Source organism: Salmo salar, chromosome 14 (genome assembly GCF_965601325.2).
Source record: "Salmo salar chromosome 14, fSalSal1, whole genome shotgun sequence".
NCBI lineage: Eukaryota > Metazoa > Chordata > Actinopteri > Salmoniformes > Salmonidae > Salmo > Salmo salar.
Genome location: NC_138304.1, coordinates 18671285 through 18681639, shown reverse-complemented (window position 1 = coordinate 18681639; position 10355 = coordinate 18671285). Strand labels below are relative to the sequence as shown.

At 41.7% G+C, this 10355-nt stretch overlaps 5 non-coding genes across 5 annotated transcripts; 2 read left to right on the top strand and 3 right to left on the bottom strand.

Moving 5' to 3' along the window:
• Positions 1-2902: 2902 nt before the first annotated feature.
• trnag-ucc (transfer RNA glycine (anticodon UCC)) lies at positions 2903-2974 on the bottom strand. The gene has a single exon. It is a non-coding gene; the product is annotated as a tRNA-Gly (tRNA).
• Positions 2975-3425: 451 nt separating this feature from the next.
• On the bottom strand, positions 3426-3498 carry trnam-cau (transfer RNA methionine (anticodon CAU)). The gene has a single exon. It is a non-coding gene; the product is annotated as a tRNA-Met (tRNA).
• A 2333-nt stretch (positions 3499-5831) lies between these two features.
• Positions 5832-5904, top strand: trnav-aac (transfer RNA valine (anticodon AAC)). Its single transcript has one exon. It is a non-coding gene; the product is annotated as a tRNA-Val (tRNA).
• A 950-nt stretch (positions 5905-6854) lies between these two features.
• trnai-aau (transfer RNA isoleucine (anticodon AAU)) lies at positions 6855-6928 on the bottom strand. The gene has a single exon. It is a non-coding gene; the product is annotated as a tRNA-Ile (tRNA).
• Positions 6929-7530: 602 nt separating this feature from the next.
• Positions 7531-7602, top strand: trnaw-cca (transfer RNA tryptophan (anticodon CCA)). Its single transcript has one exon. It is a non-coding gene; the product is annotated as a tRNA-Trp (tRNA).
• Positions 7603-10355: the final 2753 nt, after the last annotated feature.

The following is a 10355-nucleotide window of genomic DNA, read 5'->3' as shown; positions in this document are numbered from 1 at the left end:
TGGCCCGGAGCCTGTAGGGATGATCCATGGCCCGGAGCCTGTAGGGATGATCCATGGCAAGAAGCCTGTAGGGATGATCCATGGCGCGGAGCCTGCAGTGATGATCCATGGCGCGGAGCCTGTAGCGACGGTCTCCAGCCCGGAGCGGCCTGCAGCCCGGAGCCTCCGGTGGCGGCCTGCAGTACGGAGCCTCCGGCAATGATCTACAGTCCAGTTCCTCCTCCGACGATCCATGGCGCAGAGCCTGCAGTGATGATCCATGGCGCGGAGCCTGTAGCGACGGTCTCCAGCCCGGAGCGGCCTGCAGCCCGGAGCCTCCGGTGGCGGCCTGCAGTACGGAGCCTCCGGCAATGATCTACAGTCCAGTTCCTCCTCCGACGATCCATGGCGCAGAGCCTGCAGTGATGATCCATGGCGCGGAGCCTGTAGCGTCGGTCTCCAGCCCGGAGCGGCCTGCAGCCCGGAGCCTCCGGTGGCGGCCTGCAGTACGGAGCCTCCGGCAATGATCTACAGTCCAGTTCCTCCTCCGACGATCCACGGTCCGGTGGTACTGAAGCAGAGGGATCAGCGGGTGGAGCGGGGGTTACACCCCAGAGCCGCCTCCTCTGCTGGAGGATCCGCTGGAGGATAAGGTTATGTGGACTGCACTAGAGCCGCCATAGACAGGCGTTACCCACCCTACCCTTCCTTTTGTTTGTTTTTGGGGGGGGGGTTGTTGTGTTTAGGTGCGGTCGGAGTCCGCACCTTTGGGGGGGGGGGGTACTGTCACATCCTGACCATAGTAAGATGTTACTTTCTATGGTAGAGTAGGTCAGGGCGTGACAGGGGGTGTTTTGTGTTTTTCTATGATTTCTATGTTCTTAAGTTCTAGTTTTTGTATTTCTATGTTGGTTTGTTTGGGATGATCTCCAATTGGAGGCAGCTGGTCCTCGTCTCTAATTGGAGATCATCCTTAAGTAGGGGTTTTTCTTCCTGGGTTTGTGGGTGATTATTTTTGATTAGTGTTTGTTTCTCCTCTGCGTCAGTTTGTTGTTTTGTCGATTCAGTTTATTTATGTATTGCAAAGTTTCACAGATTAAATAAAATATGGAACTACACAGCTGCACTTTGGTCCTCTACTCCTTTCGACAGCCGTGACAACTAAGATGTTTGTCTATTTGTAAGGTTAAAATGTTCAGTGGAGATGATGACAGCATAGGCGTTACTTCTCAATTAGGCTATTCTAATAATATATATTTTTTACTTTGTCAGATTTACATGGCCAGTATTGAAGAGAATCCTAGCAAATTTTGAGCGCTTGAGAGACGGTTTTACAACAGGGTATGCAGCGTTGGTTTCATCAATTGCGACCCATATATCAACTGTGTTAGCCTTTTGCGGTTAAGTTATTTTAGGACATCGGACACGACATGAATACATTTTAATAGTTAACTAGCGAAATAACCCAGCCAAACTACACAATATGATTTGAATTGGCTATCTAGTTACAGTAGTCTGTTGTATATCATTATTTGACCTGCTGCCCAAACGTCTCTATCTCCTCTGGCAACAGCCCACTGGCGCACACGCAGGTGATGCACACACCATGAACTTTCCAGGATTTTCATTGATGAACAAAAATATGATAGAATTTGGAAAATAATTCAGCAGAAATTATCAAGAAATGTGCAAACGCGGCTCCCTTTGATCTCAAAAAGGCATCTCGCGACTTCATGATTGAAAGACCGCTCATGCCTACAATAATTGTACTCTGATATTTTATTTCGATTTTTTTTTTTTTATTCATCATACAAAATAATCAATTTACATCCCTACATCAAACATTTCTAACAAAACAAAACAGGTATAAACAAGAAAATACTAAATACATATAAATAACAAAGTATATATTAAACTTTTTTTTTTTTAAAGAGACAATTCTAGTGCAATTGTATTCACTCAGAAAAAATATGGTTCAGAAGGATGTTATTCTTATTGTTATTCACTATGGATAATGTCTTTAAAAATATTTTTAATGTTGGTATAGAATTCTGTAATTTTGTTTGTGTATAAAGTATTTGGCAAAAATAATTGTAAAAAATCCCAATTATTTCAATGGTCTTGTTATCATTGCAATAGTAACATATATCTTCATATCAAAAACATGGGTAGTGTTCATAATGCTAAATAAGTATTCCTCAAGGTTTTTCTATCACAGATTTACATTCATAGAATAAGTGAGTCAGATTTTCACTTTCTTTTTAGCAGAAAATGCAGATATCATCAATATCTATTAGGAATCAGGTTAAGACCCCGATGCAGACTGTCGAAGTAACAATGTTTATTATAGCAACAGGGGCAGGTAACAGGTGAAGGCAGGCAGGGTCAAATCAGGCATAGGTCAGTAATCCAGAGGTAGGGCAAAGGTACAGCAGGCGGGCGGGCTCAGGGTCAGGCCAGGCAGAGTAGTCGGGAAGGCGGGCTCTTGGTTGCAGACGGCGATATGATTGGTTGTCGCAACCAGAAATTTCCTCGACTCACCGTTGTCAGGGGCAAGGAGACACATCCTATACCTGCAAGGGGCTTTTGACTATCAACATTTTATGTAAGAAAAATGTATCTTGAATATATGTTTGTTAGTGGTACACTGTTATTAGTCCAAATCAAAATAAAGGCTAAAGTAAAGACTGTTTACTGAAAGAAAAACATGCTGCAGCCTGAATCATTGTGAGAACGCATGGCAGAGTACTTTCAGGCCACCCCATCCCCGCCCTTTGAATACACCGCATGCCATGTCAATGAAACATAACTCAGGGCTGGATGGATAAAAAGAAAGCAATAGAACAACAGAACAAAGTAAAAGAGAGAAAAACCACATAACTAGAATCAAACTTCAACGTTTTATTCTAACACAAAAAGCAACTGCGTTGGCCGGGAATCGAACCCGGGTCAACTGCTTGGAAGGCAGCTATGCTCACCACTATACCACCAACGCTTGGCTGAAATTTAACGCGGAGTGTTCAGTTTTTGAAAGTGTAAAAATATACAAGTTACATGAAGATATTAATTTCAAAGGGTGATTCAAACCAAATATTTAATTTCTTTGGCCGAGAATCGAACCCGAGTCTACAGCTCAGAAGACAGCTACACACAACACTATACCACCAACGCTTGACTGCATATCTAGCTGTAACTGTCCGCTTTTGAAAGTGAAAGAAAGCCTACGTCTTACATTACCAGATTCATTTAATTTTAATGTTAGGATAAATAATCCTTGCATTGTAACAAACACTTTGCATTATAGCACCTCTACAACGTACCATTAGCCAATTGAAGTGTTTGAATTTGATATAAATTTGAATAGAATTTCGGCACAGTACAAACACTATATTATCTCGCCTACATTTTACTCTCACGTGGGCTAAAGAGACTGTTGGTAAAATCAGTGCCCCCTGTGAGGATCGAACTCACGACCTTCAGATTATGAGACTGACGCGCTACCTACTGCGCTAAGGAGGCTTCTGTTGTATGTGATAATTACATCATGCAAGAATGTTTCTGATTTGTCAATTCACTATTGGTCAATTTATTATCATATGAATATAGACCGTTAATTGGACATCAAAGCAATTATCATAACTGAGAGTAAAGAATACATCAACCCCTAGCCCTGTCCCTGTAATAATTAGTAAGTAGGCATTTCGTTGGACGGTGTACACCATGTGTAACCCATGGCGCCGGAGGGGATAGCTGCTGTTTTTCCGGCTCCTGACCAACTGTACTATTTTGTTCGTTTTTTCGTGTTGGTTGTAACATATTTTGTACATAATGTTGCTGCTAACCGTCTTTTATGACTGAAAAGAGCTTCTGGACATCAGAACAGAGATTACTCACTTCGAATTGGACAAATATTCCAACGCGAAGGATATACTGCTTTCTCGAGAACAAGCCCAAATCCTCGTCATTTGCGTGAACACGGCGAAAAACAGCTGAGCCACATTTGCCTGGTCACATACACTCTCCAAATGTAACATGCACCCGAAATGTGAGCCACCACCCCTCTTTTCGACTCAGCCCTATAGTGGACATCACATGTTCAAATCAAATCAAATTCTATTAGTCACATGCGCCAAATAAAACAGCTGTAGACCTTACAGTGAAATGCTTACTTACAAGCCCCTAAACAACAATGCAGTTTTAAAAAACGAATAAGAATAAGAAAGAAAAGGAACAAGTAATTCAAGAGCAGCAGTAAAATAACAATAGCAAGACTATGATTAGATCTTCAGGAGTCTTATGGGTTGGGGGTAGAAGATGTTTAGAAGTCTCTTGGCGCTCCGGTACCGCTTGCCTTGCGGTAGCAGAGAGAACAGTCTATGACTAGGGTGGCTGGAGTCTTTGACAATTTTTAGGGCCTTCCTCTGACACCGCCTGGTATAGAGGTCCTGGATGGCAGGAAGCTTGGCCAGTGATCTACTGGGCCGTAAGCACTACCCTCTGTAGTGCCTTGCGGTCGGAGGCCAAACAGTTGCCATACCAGGCAGTGATGCAACCAGTCAGGATGCTCTCAATGGTGCAGCTGTAGAACCTTTTGAGGATCTGAGGACCCATGCCAAATCCTTTCAGTCTCCTGAGGCGGAATAGGATTTGTCGTGCCCTCTTTACAACGGTCTTGGTGTGCTTGGACCATGTTAGTTTGTTGGTGATGTGGACACCAAGGAACTTGAAGCTCTCAACCTGCTCCACTACAGCTCCGTCGACAAGAATGGGGGCATACTCGGTCCTCCTTTTCCTGTAGTCCACAATCATCTCCATTTGTCTTGATCACGTTGAGGGAGAGGTTGTTGTCCTGGCACCACACGGCCAGGACAACAATATACTACCCACCACTGCGACCTGTACGCTCTCGTTGGCTGGCCTTCGCTTCATACTCGTCGCCAAACCCACTGGCTCCAGGTCATTTACAAGACCCTGCTAGGTAAAGTCCCCCTATATCTCAGCTCACTGGTCACCATAGCAGCACGCGCTCCAGCAGGTATATCTCTCTGGTCACCCCCAAAGCCAATTCCTCCTTTGGCAGTCTCTCCTTCCAGTTCTCTGCTGCCAATGACTGGAACGAACTACAAAAATCTCTGAAACTGGAAACACTTATCTCCCTCACTAGCTTTAAGCACCAGCTGTCAGAGCAGCTCACAGATCACTGCACCTGTATATAGCCCATCTATAATTTAACCTAAACAACTACCACTTCCCCTACTGTATTTATTTATTTATTTAGCTCCTTTGCACCCCATTATTTCTATTTCTACTTTGCACTTTCTTCCACTACAAATCTACCATTCCAGTGTTTTACTTGCAATATTGTATTTACTTTGCCACCATGGCCTTTTTTGCCATTACCTCCCTTATCTCACCTCATTTGCTCACATTGTATATAGACTTATTTTTCTACTGTATTATTGACTGTATGTTTGTTTTACTCCATGTGTAACTGTGTTGTTGTATGTGTCGAACTGCTTTGCTTTATCTTGGCCAGGTCGCAATTGTAAATGAGAACTTGTTCTCAACTTGTCTACCTGGTTAAATAAAGGTGAAATATATCTATATTTTTAAATGTACCGAATAAGTAAAAAAAAAAAAAAAACGTTACAAACAACCCCCCCCAAAAAATTGGAATTGAAGAATGTATGCGAGTGCAAATAGCAATCCTAGACCATTTCTTTAAATAACTTGTCCTATAGGCTAATAACGGTATAATCTCGATCAATTACTTTATTTACCTATCCAATAAATCGGTTATAGGGTTTTTACAACTCCCATTCATTACAATTATTTCAAACTTCTTGTTTTCAGTTTCCGTAGTGTAGTGGTTATCACGTTCGCCTAACACGCGAAAGGTCCCCGGTTCGAGACCGGGCGGAAACATGTTTTACAGTACCCTAGGGGGAAAAAAGTAATCCTTAGGATATTCAAATCCTGGTCTGGAGTCCTGCTCGTTTTTTGTTCTACCAAATAACTAATTGGACAAGTCTGCATGACCGCATTAAATGGTCCCGCTCCGCTCCCCCAGGACACCTCTTCCCCAGAGCTAAACAACCATATCAACGTAAACAATGTTAATTAAAGCTTCAGACATAACATAAAATAAGCTTAAACCTGTACAACAATGTCATGAATTCCACAGAACATAAACCTGTGACCATAAACTTCAGTCGTCCTCCCATTTCTCTTCACTGAGGCAGTTGCAAAGACAGACAAGCCTGTTGACATTTCCAGATGATAAAGCTTCTCTTCTTCTGTACGATATGCCCAGAGTGTGAAAACAACCTCTCACAAGGTAAAGATGTGGCAGGCGTTGCCAGGTACCGGTGCAATGCAAGCAAGCCTGGGGTGTACACCTACATGCTGTGACCACCACTACAGTGGACAGTCCTCCGTGTTGATGCTGGGCTCTGCTTTGTAATGCTCCACACGTTTCTCAATTGACTCCTCCTCTTCATCAGACTCAGACTCAACAAGAGGGCAGCTACCTTCTTTGCTGGCTCAGACTCTATTGCTTTATCAGTTTGCTGTGCAGGCCTCTCTTCCTTCAGCAAGTTGCTGACCAAAGCCCACACCTCGCCCCTCTCAGATCTGCAAAGGCACTTCAGGTCCTTAAACCTTTTCAAAATTATTCATTTTACGTTCATGATTTGATGCGAACCCTGACTGAAGCGACTAATGCATTTCCTGTACATCAGTTGTGTAAATCTTAGTTGTTTATGATGTCTGTAACTCCCCATCAGACTGCCAATCTGCACCCAGTCGGTGTCCCAGGTCTAAATTAGTCCTTGATTAGATGACAATGAAAAAAAACTGTCTAAAAGAAAAGTCATTGGCCAGTACGGGTATCGAACCCGCGACCTTCGCGTTATTAGCACGACGCTCTAACCAACTGAGCTAACCGGCCATATATGTAGCTGAAAATAGTTAGGGATTAGAACCTTGTCAGCAGACATAGTTGAGTGCCATGATTAATTTGATCGTTTTATGCAATGGGCATGGGTCAATATCACAAAACAGTACAATTTGAACCACGCAACAGTTTTCATTTTTATTTCAAAATGTATATTCCTTTTCTGTTTTACTATAAAAAGCGAAATATTAGACTTGTAGAAAAACATGTTGGCCAAGCTCCAGCACTTAATTATAAACACATTTTCAGTGAATCAGCCATATAATATGTCCACCCTGTTACAGACATGCACTTAACTGTCTTTAATTACTTTCATTGGACCATTTTTTTAAATAATTGAACCGAAACCGAACCGACCTCAAAAAGCACTAGTCGCTAAACACTACAATCTGTATGTAGTGAGTGTAAACTGAAGTTGCTCCAAGCAAATTATAACAGAGTATTGCTGGTGCAAACAGTCGATTTTCACTTCTCGTTTGTAGTCTGCCACCATTCTCTGTTTAGTGATAGCTAACTGTGACAAACTAGACATACCGGTAAAACATGTATTGTGTTTGGACACAGTCAAATACGTGAAAGGTCATCCTGTTGTTTCAGACCTCGTGGCGCAACGGTAGCGCGTCTGACTCCAGATCAGAAGGTTGCGTGTTCAAATCACGTCGGGGTCAAATCTTTTTAAAAGTCTGTTATAATTGAAAAACTAAAATTGTTGCCACATAGCTCCAACCTATAGAATCAGTGAGTATGTCATGAACTCAAATTAAAGCTGTTTTAATATTTAATCTAACATTCAAAATGTAAGCCCCAGACAAACGTAAGCAAACAACATGCCATTGCCAGGACAATATTTAAATATTTAACAACCTCATATTTGTCTCTGCTTGCACATGTGTGTAATGGGTGTGTACTCTGTTTACAAAGGATCTATAACAATATGAATAGACAAATTTCGGCCGTATTCAATCTGAAATATTGTTAAATGTTTTGGATAAAATTATAACTGAAAGAGTGTACACTTTGGGTGTGTTAGTAAATTCAATCTGGAGTGCCAGAGAGCGCTCTGGGCGTTCGTAAACTCGGAGCGTTGTCAGATTGTCCATTCGTAAATTCAGAGCGTTTCGGAGCACACACTGGAAGCTCTGGTCGAGGAGTGGTATGGGGGGTGATTCATGCCAGAATTAAGCCTCGTGAAGCTACTGATACTCATCAAGTCACCTAACGTCTTCATAGCGCCATAAAATAACGCCATTAATTAACATTGACTGTCAGTGGAGACAAGTTTGTTTCTAAGGCGTCAAACTGCCGACGCATTCACGTCACGTGACATGTAGACGTGTTCACGTCGTGTATCTTGTCACTGACATGTCACATGTCAGTTTGTGTGTAAGTTTATTATGATGTTATGTCTACATGTGTTACGCATTACGTGTTAGTTTAAGTGTCTGTTTAGTTCATCAATTTCATTTGTCGATTTAGCTAAAATAGGCTTATCATCTCAATGCAAAAATTATTAGGCTAGTTGATATCGCAGCCACCATTTCTGTGTAGATACAGTGTGGGAAAAAGTATTTGATCCCCTGCTGATTTTGTACGTTTGCCCACTGACAAAGAAATGATCAGTCTATAATTTTAATGGTAGGTTTATTTGAACAGTGAGAGACAGAATAACAACAAAAAATCCAGAAAAACGCATGTCATAAATTTTATAAATTGATTTGCATTTTAATGAGGGAAGGCGAGACCCGGGAAAGCTTGGTGCTCTTTTGCTCCTAGCTGGGGTCAATATCCGTTAAGGTGAATACAGAAATCTCAGATGATAACTATTTGCATTTGCTGCCTCGTGGGGGGCGGTATTGCCATGCTGTCAGCAGTACCAACGCTGGCCCAGGGGTTTCTCCAAATAGTTAATCTCAAGGCTAACCACTGGGTCACGTTAAGTAACCGCCACTTCCTGGTAGGTACTGTTAAGGTGTATGACTCCATGGGCATGACTCCACCCTGGAGTTTCTCTCACAACTCATCTCTCTATCTTTTCCAGGGACCATCCCTTACCAACCCCACTGACATCAAAAATTAGACATGTATCCTTTCTTTTCTGTCTGCCATTAACATTAACCCTGCTCCTGTTTTCCAGGACCTAGGGATTCTGACACCCAGACATGGATCCACCTGATGTCCTCCATTACCAACCACCCTCCAACTTTTCATTACATCAGCTACTGTTATTGTCAAGTTTCATTATCTGCTAAGAAAGAGCAAGACAACTATCATACTGGGCACATAATTAGCTAAAAACACTAGCACTACAAACACTCAGAACAAAGAGGGCAGCAGCGCCTGGACTTTGAAGTTTCCCTCTTAGAGTCCACTACCTGTTGAAAAACAAGTGACAGGCAGAACCTACCATCCACACAAGACCCCTGTCTTCTCTAATCCACACACCAGAATTCTGTATTTCAGTCTGATTGCCATGTGAGTGTACAAAAAATCTGAAAGTAAATTGACACATGTACAAAAAAATATCAATGGTTATGTATTTAAATCTGAAATATTGCTAGATTGGTTTTCACAGCCGTTTCATAAGGTTTTCGTTATTGTCAATTGTAACGTATCCCTTGATGGTATTTGTTAGTTCAACATTATTAATTGTATCATAAGACATACAATAGATATATATTCAACCACAAGGGTGCACTAATGAGCTATGATTGTTTAAATCATACTTGAGGACAAAATTTATTTCAGTAAGGGAATGCCTGTTTAAAATGAAAACATGCCAGCCGGACAAGCCAGTGTATGAATCAAATTAATTTGCATATGAATGGAGTGGAAATTAGTTCACTTTGTGATCTGTAAGGTAAGTAGCATTAATGTGTGTGTGTGTGGGGGGGGGGCATTGAAATTATATTATGTAACCTTGATGCCTGTTTATTCATAAACAGCAGAAGATGGTAAATAACATTAATCACAATTGTTAGCCTATGCAAATTAATAAGAATACATTTAGCCTAATTGGTAATATGACGTGGAGGAAAGTCAGGATCCTAGTCAAGCTTTTGTTTGTAAATTCCAGATTAAATATAGGTCTTCATGTGTATCAAATCTTTAGGCAATTGTGGGCTAAATCAATGACAAACAGCTTAAATGTTCAGGCTTCATCATGACCTGTGATCGAAACAGGCTGGGGTGTTTTCGGTTCCGTTTAGTCTAAGAATATGTATAAGAACGCAACTGCACTGAAATGAATAGCCTGGTTCAATGGGATTCTCCTGAACAATAAATGTTTTTGTATGTTAAGCGATTTTGGTCTATGCATAGACCCATACCAATTCTAACTTTTTGGTATTTTGCATTAGGCATAGCTCTACATTACAGAGCATTTAATTAACCAACCACATTTTCCTGGGGTGTTTAGGCTGCT